This window comes from Anser anser (genome assembly GCF_964211835.1).
Source record: "Anser anser genome assembly, chromosome: 1".
NCBI classification, from domain to species: domain Eukaryota; kingdom Metazoa; phylum Chordata; class Aves; order Anseriformes; family Anatidae; genus Anser; species Anser anser.
Window position 1 is genome coordinate 84,548,419 of NC_139720.1, and position 8,243 is coordinate 84,556,661.

The following is an 8,243-nucleotide window of genomic DNA, read 5'->3' on the forward strand; positions in this document are numbered from 1 at the left end:
GAAAATACAGGATGCTGTGAGCTCACCCATTACAGTTCTCTGGATCTTTCCCACTCAGTAGGAAACAGAATTGGCATACATATGTGGCCCACTTAAAAATATTTTTTTTCTTTTGCTTTCATGCTAGCTAAAATCTTACATGGTCACAAGTGCTCTTTCCCATCATAGAGATCAGTTGTGACTGATAACAGCATTTGGGCAGTATTGAAAGCTAAACTACTATCATTGTGCTCTTTAGATTTGGCAAGCTGGAGTTTTGGTAAGCAGGCAGAAGGAGACCTCAGTACTAAGTGGCTGCTGGTTCATGGGCTATCAGGCTTTCCCTAATGAATGCTAATTGTACCAGTAATACAGCAAATTAATAATAACAGAAAAACTTACCTTTCCTACCAAAAGGTCAGATGCCTCCCATAACCTTTGTGTAGTAAAATAACAGCCGTTACCACTCCTTCCATGACAGACTAGGGCACTGTTCAGTCCTGAACATAAAGTCTCCGAAACATAATTAAACACCTGTCACTTCTCAGCAAAAGGAGTTTTACTTTATCCCTGGCTCAACTGTTAAGTTTCTAAATAAGTATTTCAGCAATATCAGGAAGGTTTTAATTACATGTAGTAGAATTGTTTTTTTTCCAATTAACTTGAGTCCTGTTCCTGCACAGGTACACAACACTAAATATTTCAGTGTCCAAAAAGATTTCTTCCCCTGTAAATAACATCAAATAAACATAGTAACATTAACCAATGCACCTACCTAAGAAATCACATTAAAAGAAAACTTACACTGAAAAATTTTTATATATATACAACGTATAAACTAATTTTACCCTGGAAGAAAACGATGTATCTTCTGAAATGCATTCATTTACCTTTGGGATATTTATCCATTTCTATTATTTCTGACACATAAAACCACACTAGAAAAAAAATAAAAAATTCCCACAGTTTGTGAGAAGTAGAATAGTTTTCAGGAAGGATAACCCAGGAGAGCCATTTCTGAATCTGGTAGAGTATTATCATTTTATTACCCATTTTTGATGCATATTTTTTTTTCAGTCTATTTATCAACTCATGTTTTTCTGTTTCCTAGTACTATTTCAGTATTTTTATTTTAGACCTACTTCAATTGCTTCGGAAAGTGGTAAAAAATAAGAAAGAGAATGAAACAGAAAATATTGCTTTTAAAAGTGATTGTTCAGTGCAACTTACTAATTTATTTGCTAAGTTTCAAACTGCTGCCTTATTGGGTCATTTCAAGGGCCCGTGTTGCCTGCTGTCCCATTTCCAATGGCTGTTGACTGGAGATGGCAAGTGCAGCATGCTGCATCAAGTATGTGGCCATCCTTCCCTTGAGTATTCTACCAGTCTCCAATAATCTGTGGCTTAGATTTTTGCTTAAATATGGTCTGAACATACCTTGAGGCTTCAAATCTGGATGCAAATAGAAGTGGTAAATATTTGGATTGTTTTAAATAGATAAATATCAAGTTCATTAAGTCTCCATTTTTGTTGCCCGTGACATGCTTTCTGAATCACAGAATGGTTGAGGTCAGAAGGAACCTCTGGAGATCATCTAGTCCAACTCCCTTGCCCAAGCAGGACCACCTAGTGCACGTTGCATAGGATCATGTCCAGGCAAGTCCTGAATATCTCCAGAGAAGGAGATTCCACAACCTCTCTGAGCAACCTGTTCCAGCACTCTGCTACCTTCACAGTAAAGAAGTTTTTCATCATATTCAGATGGAATTTCCTTTGTTTCAGTTTGTGCCCATTGCTTCTCGTTCTGGTGCTTGGCACCACCAAAATAAGTCTGGCCCCATTGTCTTGACATCCTCCCTTAAGATATTTAAATACATTGGTAAGATCCCCTCTGAGATGGAATCTCCCGTGTTCCAGTTTGTGCTCACTGTCTCTCGTCCTGTCACTGGGCACCCCTGAAAAGAGCATTGCTCCACCTCCTTTGCATCCTCTCAAGATATTTACACACATTGATGAGATCTCCCCCTGAGCCTCCTCTTCAGGCTGAACAGTCCCAGCTCTTTCAGCCTTTCCTCATAAGAGAGATGCTCCAGTCCTCTGATCATCTCTCAGAAGAGAGTAGGCCTCTGCTGGACTCTCTCCATGATCTCCATGTCTCTTTGGTACTGGGGAGCCCAGAATTGGACACTACTCCAGATGTGGCTTCACTAGGGCTGACTAGAGCGGAGGGACAATGTCTCTCGATCTGCTGGCAACACTCTACCTAACACACCCCAGGATACCAATGGCCACAAGGGCACATTGCTGGCTCATGGAATATTAAGAATGAGGTAACTTAAATAGGACACTAGTACCACGTTTCTCCTAATTCTGAAGAAATACACAAAAAATAAAACAGGCACATACATATTTTTTTTTCTTTTTGGTTGTAGCAGATAGGGGAACGGAGAAGTGATTATTACAGTAAGCTCAATGTTTTAAAAGATAAAGTATTTCTAAACAGTATTGTTGCAAAGCCTCCTCAAATTCTGTAGGCGCATATTTACTCTGCTTGACAATGGACTCTGACATTGCTAATAGACAGCTGTCCTTCAGAAATTTATAAATATTTATTCTCTTTACACTACACACACTGCCACATGAAGTGATGGCATACTATGCAATCAAAAAAGCTTGACAAATTTCACATCCATTTTGTTTTCTTTAATTAAAACGACTACAGATATTGAGACGCATATAGAAAAGCTGATGCTTCACAGCAGCAAAGTGAGCATCAGTATTTACTGGAGGCTGCCTATCTGGAAAGCAGCTTTACAGAAAAGGAGCTGGGGCTCCTGGTGGACGCCAAGTTGAACTTAAGTCAGCAATGTGCTCTTTCTGTATAGAAGACTCTTAATAGTATCCTGGGCTGCATCAGGAGGTGTCAAGGGGGCTTATCCTTCCCCTCAGCACTGTTGTGGGCACACTTGGAGTGCTGGGTCCAGCTCTGAGCTCCCCAGTACAAGAGAGACATGGATGTACTGGAGAGGGTCCAGCAAAGGGCCACAAGGTTGATGAAAGGACTGGAGCACTTCTCTCTTCAACCACAATTTGACACTCCAGCCCTTCAACAGAGCTCTTGTACCTCTACATCAGCACATGTCCCAGTGAGGAAAAACAATAACCTTGCTCAACTCTGATGTCTCACATCACAGAATCATCTAGGTTGGAAGAGACCTTCAAGATCACCGAGTCCAACTTCTGACCTAACACTAACAAGTCCTTCAGTAAACCATATCACTAAGGGCTACATCTAAACGTCTCTTAAAGACCTCCAGGGATGGTGACTCAACCACTTCCCTGGGCAGCCCATTCCAATGCCTAACAACCCTTTCGGTAAAGAAGTTCCTCCTAATATCCAACCTAAACCTCCCCAGGCGCAACTTTAGCCCATTCCCCCTTGTCCTGTCACCAGTCACTTGGGAGAACAGACCAACCCCCACCTCACTACAGCCTCCTTTAAGGTAACTGTAGAGAGTGATAAGGTCGCCCCTGAGCCTCCTCTTCTCCAGGCTGAACAAGCCCAGCTCCCTCAGCCGCTCCTTGTAAGACTTGTTCTCCAGACCCCTCACCAGCTTCGTTGCCCTTCTCTGGACTCTCTCCAGCACCTCCATGTCCTTCTTGTAGTGAGGGGCCCAAAACTGAACACAGTACTCGAGGTGCGGCCTCACCAGAGCCGAGTACAGGGGGAGAGCTGAGTACAGGGGGAGTACATCATGGCAAACAAGCAGCGAGTTTTGTTTCACAGATAAAACCTGTGAGATACAGATGTTGATTCAGTGACATTATGGAGGCCTGCATCTTCAGTTTAAACCAGCAGCTAGAAATACTAAGCCAATAGTAACTTTGCCTAGTAGTCTGGAGGCTGAGTACTGCATGCTAGAGCTGCTCAGTTGGGCTCAAAGAAATTTAGATCTTAACAGTAGCCAAAACAAACTAAAGCAAGCCAGTGAATCAATTTCATCCTGGTCATACCAGTTTGACTAGAAGTCTCTCAAACATCTGGATGCTGCTGTAATTCAAGGCAGTTAAAGCTACTGAGATGAACACCTTCCACAGAAATGTTTTCAGAAGGAGGGAAAAAAAACAAACAACACAAAAATCAAAACAGAGCAAGCAAGATTGGCAAAGAAAATACCAGAAAAAAAAAACAACCAACCAAACAAACAAAACAACAAAAAGCAATTGGAAAATTACCAGATAAAAGTTGATACCCTTCAGATTGAGGGTAACCAATTTCAGCTTTCCAACAACAATAAAAGCAATATGATGTCTGCCAGACAAAATCTTTTTGTTTTCCTTTTTTGCTCAGAGCGATTCATTTGCACATCATTATTTACAATCTAGATGAGTGATCCATAACCCTCAGAGCAGCTCATCTTGTGGTAGGTAACAACCACAAATGCTTGGTGCAAGCATTTTCATGTTATTTTCAATAATTGACGATTTCTGTAGATTAAAAATTCACGCATTTTCCTCCTTCATTTGAGTTTTGAGTTCTATTTAAAACATGTTTTTTATTTTTTTATTCCTGGGGGCAGTAATATTGAGAAGGAGAAAAATGGCAGAAGAGAAATATATGAATATATAACTCCTGACTCTGAAATTAGTTGAAAGCAGCTAGTTGGAAAGATGTCTCCATAAGCATTCAATTTGAAGGTAATGCAATAAAAATTGGAAAGGGGAAAAAAATGTCAGAAAGCAAACTGCAAATCCCGTCTTTCGTTTTTGTTCGCTAGGTATTTGTAAATGCATTTAAAGAGAAACACAAGGGACTTGAAAGAAAAACCACAGAAAGGCTAGACACAACTGAAAGATGCACAGTCCAACAAATGATCTGAATTTGAACAGTGTAATTCTAACACATGCCCTAGAGATCATTTTCAATCCATGAGAAGAGTTTATAATGGCTGAAAAAGGGAAGGGCTGCCTGTGAATTTGACTGTTGCATAATTCTCTTTTTTATGCTATTTCTTAAGTAAAGACAAAAAAAAAGAACAAAAAAGCAGAATGTACAAGATTCCAGAGAAAAACTGACATTTCCAGACTGGTGAAGATTAGAGAGCAAATTAAAATAGAATAAACTCCAGTAATATCAAGTTAACTGTCACTGAAGCAGAAAGTAGGAATTTGTTTTCTTCTCATTTGTATATGAGATTGCTGTGGGCTCTGTATCTTTTGGCATGGCATTTAATTATTTTTTGAACAAACGAATCAGACATTTAATTTATTAATATATTTTTTTGTCAGTGTCACATTCCTGTACTACATGTACGCTAAAAAATGCGTGGGAGAGAGCAGAGAAAATATGCTAGTACAGTGCTGACACACAGCAGCTCCATTTGAGCAACTGCTTCAGGATATGCCACAAGTAACTTTCGTATGTTAAATACCCATATGAGGGGAAAAAGTAATTTTTCCAGCCTGATAGGTTTTTTGGAATATCAGCTATGGTTGCTCCAAGGACTGACTGACTCAGCAAACCAGACATCAGGTAAACAGGAGACATTAGGTTTTTCAGAAGCAGATTAACTGCTCTTTAGACGTAGGAAAAGCCAGACTACAGGATGACTGTGTTTATAGCATACAGACAGCCACAAAACAATAAAAGCACGTTATATCGGATAAGCAAAATGCATGAGAATATATGTCTGATCATGAGAATGCAGTAAAACAAAGTGAACGTGATTTGTGTCCTGGATGGAGACAATATCGCTTAAGAAAATTCTGAAAAGACAGCAAATTTCAATTTACATAAACTAAGATATTTTAAATCAGATTCAAGAACTCCATGTGAAGCTTGAAACCATGTGTGATAAATGTAACCAAAGATCCCCTGAAGAAATCAAATCAAATCATTTTCCCACAGGAAGGAGAAAGTTGTCCTGAAGGATAAAACCACATAGGAATGCCAATAGCTTATCAAATTAATACAGTCCAATCCTCTTAATTGGGACATCTCCATTCATAGCTTATTGTCTCTATTGCTCTACTTTAGACAAGTAATTTTTAAATCAAAGTTAAAGCTGCACCTCCTTCATCCCCCCTCCCCCATCACCCTTAAAAAGAAGAAAGAATTGTTTACTGAAGGCATATTTTTAGACTTTTATGTGCTGTTCCTAATAATTTCTGTGTCCTATTATTTCAGCTCAGGATGAAATATATAAACTCCCTTTTCTTTAAAACTCAGCTAATTGCATTAATACATTTAAGAGCAGTGATGCTCTTATTCTGTCTATAATGTAAAAAACTTAAGTCACTGTTTTCTTCAAGTAAACTGGTTGCTCTTATCTCTAACTTCATTTTATAATACAAATAAATTAGGGTCACTCAATTAAGTATCTAAGCTGATTAATCCAGTTGAATAAACCAAGTGTATTCCAAACTAAAATAAACACACATATATATATTTAAATATTTTTCTTCTCAAATATACACATACATATTTAAGTATTTTTCTTCTCAAAGAGCTACATAAATTTGCAGACTAGTCTATGCATATAAATTATTTTAGCCATCATTAAAATTTATCTCTCTTCAAGAATGAACAGCCAGTGAACAGCATATGGCTTCAAGGAGAATTATTATATTTCTTATATTGGTAACAAACATAATAAACTAAAATTATTTTATGTTTTAGTCTTCTGAGCGAGCATATTTAGTGGGAAGCAGGTAACACTTACATGTTTTCCATGGCCTATTCAGACTAGCTGGCAGCTAGTACAAGTGCTGAACCTTCTGTTCTCACAGAGTCTTCTCGGCATACAAAACAGTAGAGCAATGACTGAAAAGCCATGATAATATATATTCAAAAAGAATTTAAATAAGCAGATTGTAAATAACAGATAATCTTACTACTGTGGAAAAGCACCCAGAGTAATAATGAATACAACTACTTGCAACATGACTTCTAACCTTATCTGAAGGACAAGGCTTTCAGTAGCATTCCGCCCCATGAAACCCCAATGGAAAAGCAGTGCCTAAACATAAACTCAGAATAAATATTGATCTGTACTGACCATCAGTACCACTTTCCGTAAAATAGTTTCTTTGCACGTTCCTTTTTCACCTCTTGAAGTATCAATTTATCAAATCTCTGAAGAGTTTGCTGAATCTGACTTGATCATTTCTTTATTACAGCTACAGGATATATATGAAAACATAGTTATGAATGCCAGTTATCAGAAAATGTATTATCCAGATAGGTCTGGTCATAAAACAGAGAAAGGCAATGTAGGTGATATGCCATATACACATATGTGATGATTTGTTCTTGTGTCTAATGTATGTTAACACAGACCTGAAATATAAACGATGGCTTTAATAGAAACCCCAACAAAAGACAGCCAAGAGCATCCTAGGGTGCATTAGGAAAAGTGTATCCAGCAGGACTAGAAAAGTGACGCTTCTCCTCTCTTGAGCACTGGTGAGGCCACATCTCAAGTACTGTGCCTAGTTTTGGGCTCCCCATTAAGACGACAGTCAGAAACAGACTGAAGTAAGTCCAGTGGAGGACCACCAAGATGGTTGGGCCTGAAAACATGATACACGAGGAGCAGCAAAGGGATCTGGGTTAGTTTGACAACATGAAGAGAAGGCTCAGGAAAGATAATCTTGTCATCTCACTTTTCTCCGCACTGTCCATTGAGGTAGCTGAAGCCAGACTCTTCTCAGAGGTACACGAGAGCAGAATGAGAGGGAACATAAACCAGTTGCAACTAGAATAAGCTCAACTAGCTATTTAGTAAAAGTTTTTCCCTAATGAAGGAAATCAAATGCTGGAATAGGTACCCAAAGAGCCTGGGAATTACTATCCTTAGAGACATTCAAGACTTGACTAGCTGGTGCCTGAGCACTAGATATCCTTTGATCAAGTTATTTCAGGCAATTCGTATGAAACAGATAAATTTTCCTTTGATCCAGCCTTCATGAAGATAGCATCTGCAACGGGATCTGCATTTCAATTTCCACCACCATAAAATTTCTGCCACCATAATGAATGCTCTACTCTTGAGGCAGAAAAAATTTAATTCCCCAAATATTTTTTTTTACAACCATTTTTTGTATTGTTTCAAATTACAGATAATGCACATCCATTGAACATGCCCAACTCAACTAGATTCTCTCTATTAGCAGGGAATTGTACAGTCCTTTCATTTTTAAGATGTCCTGAGTTCCATTAAGTTTTGATGTGATTTCAAAATCCAGTCTGCTTAAGAAATTAT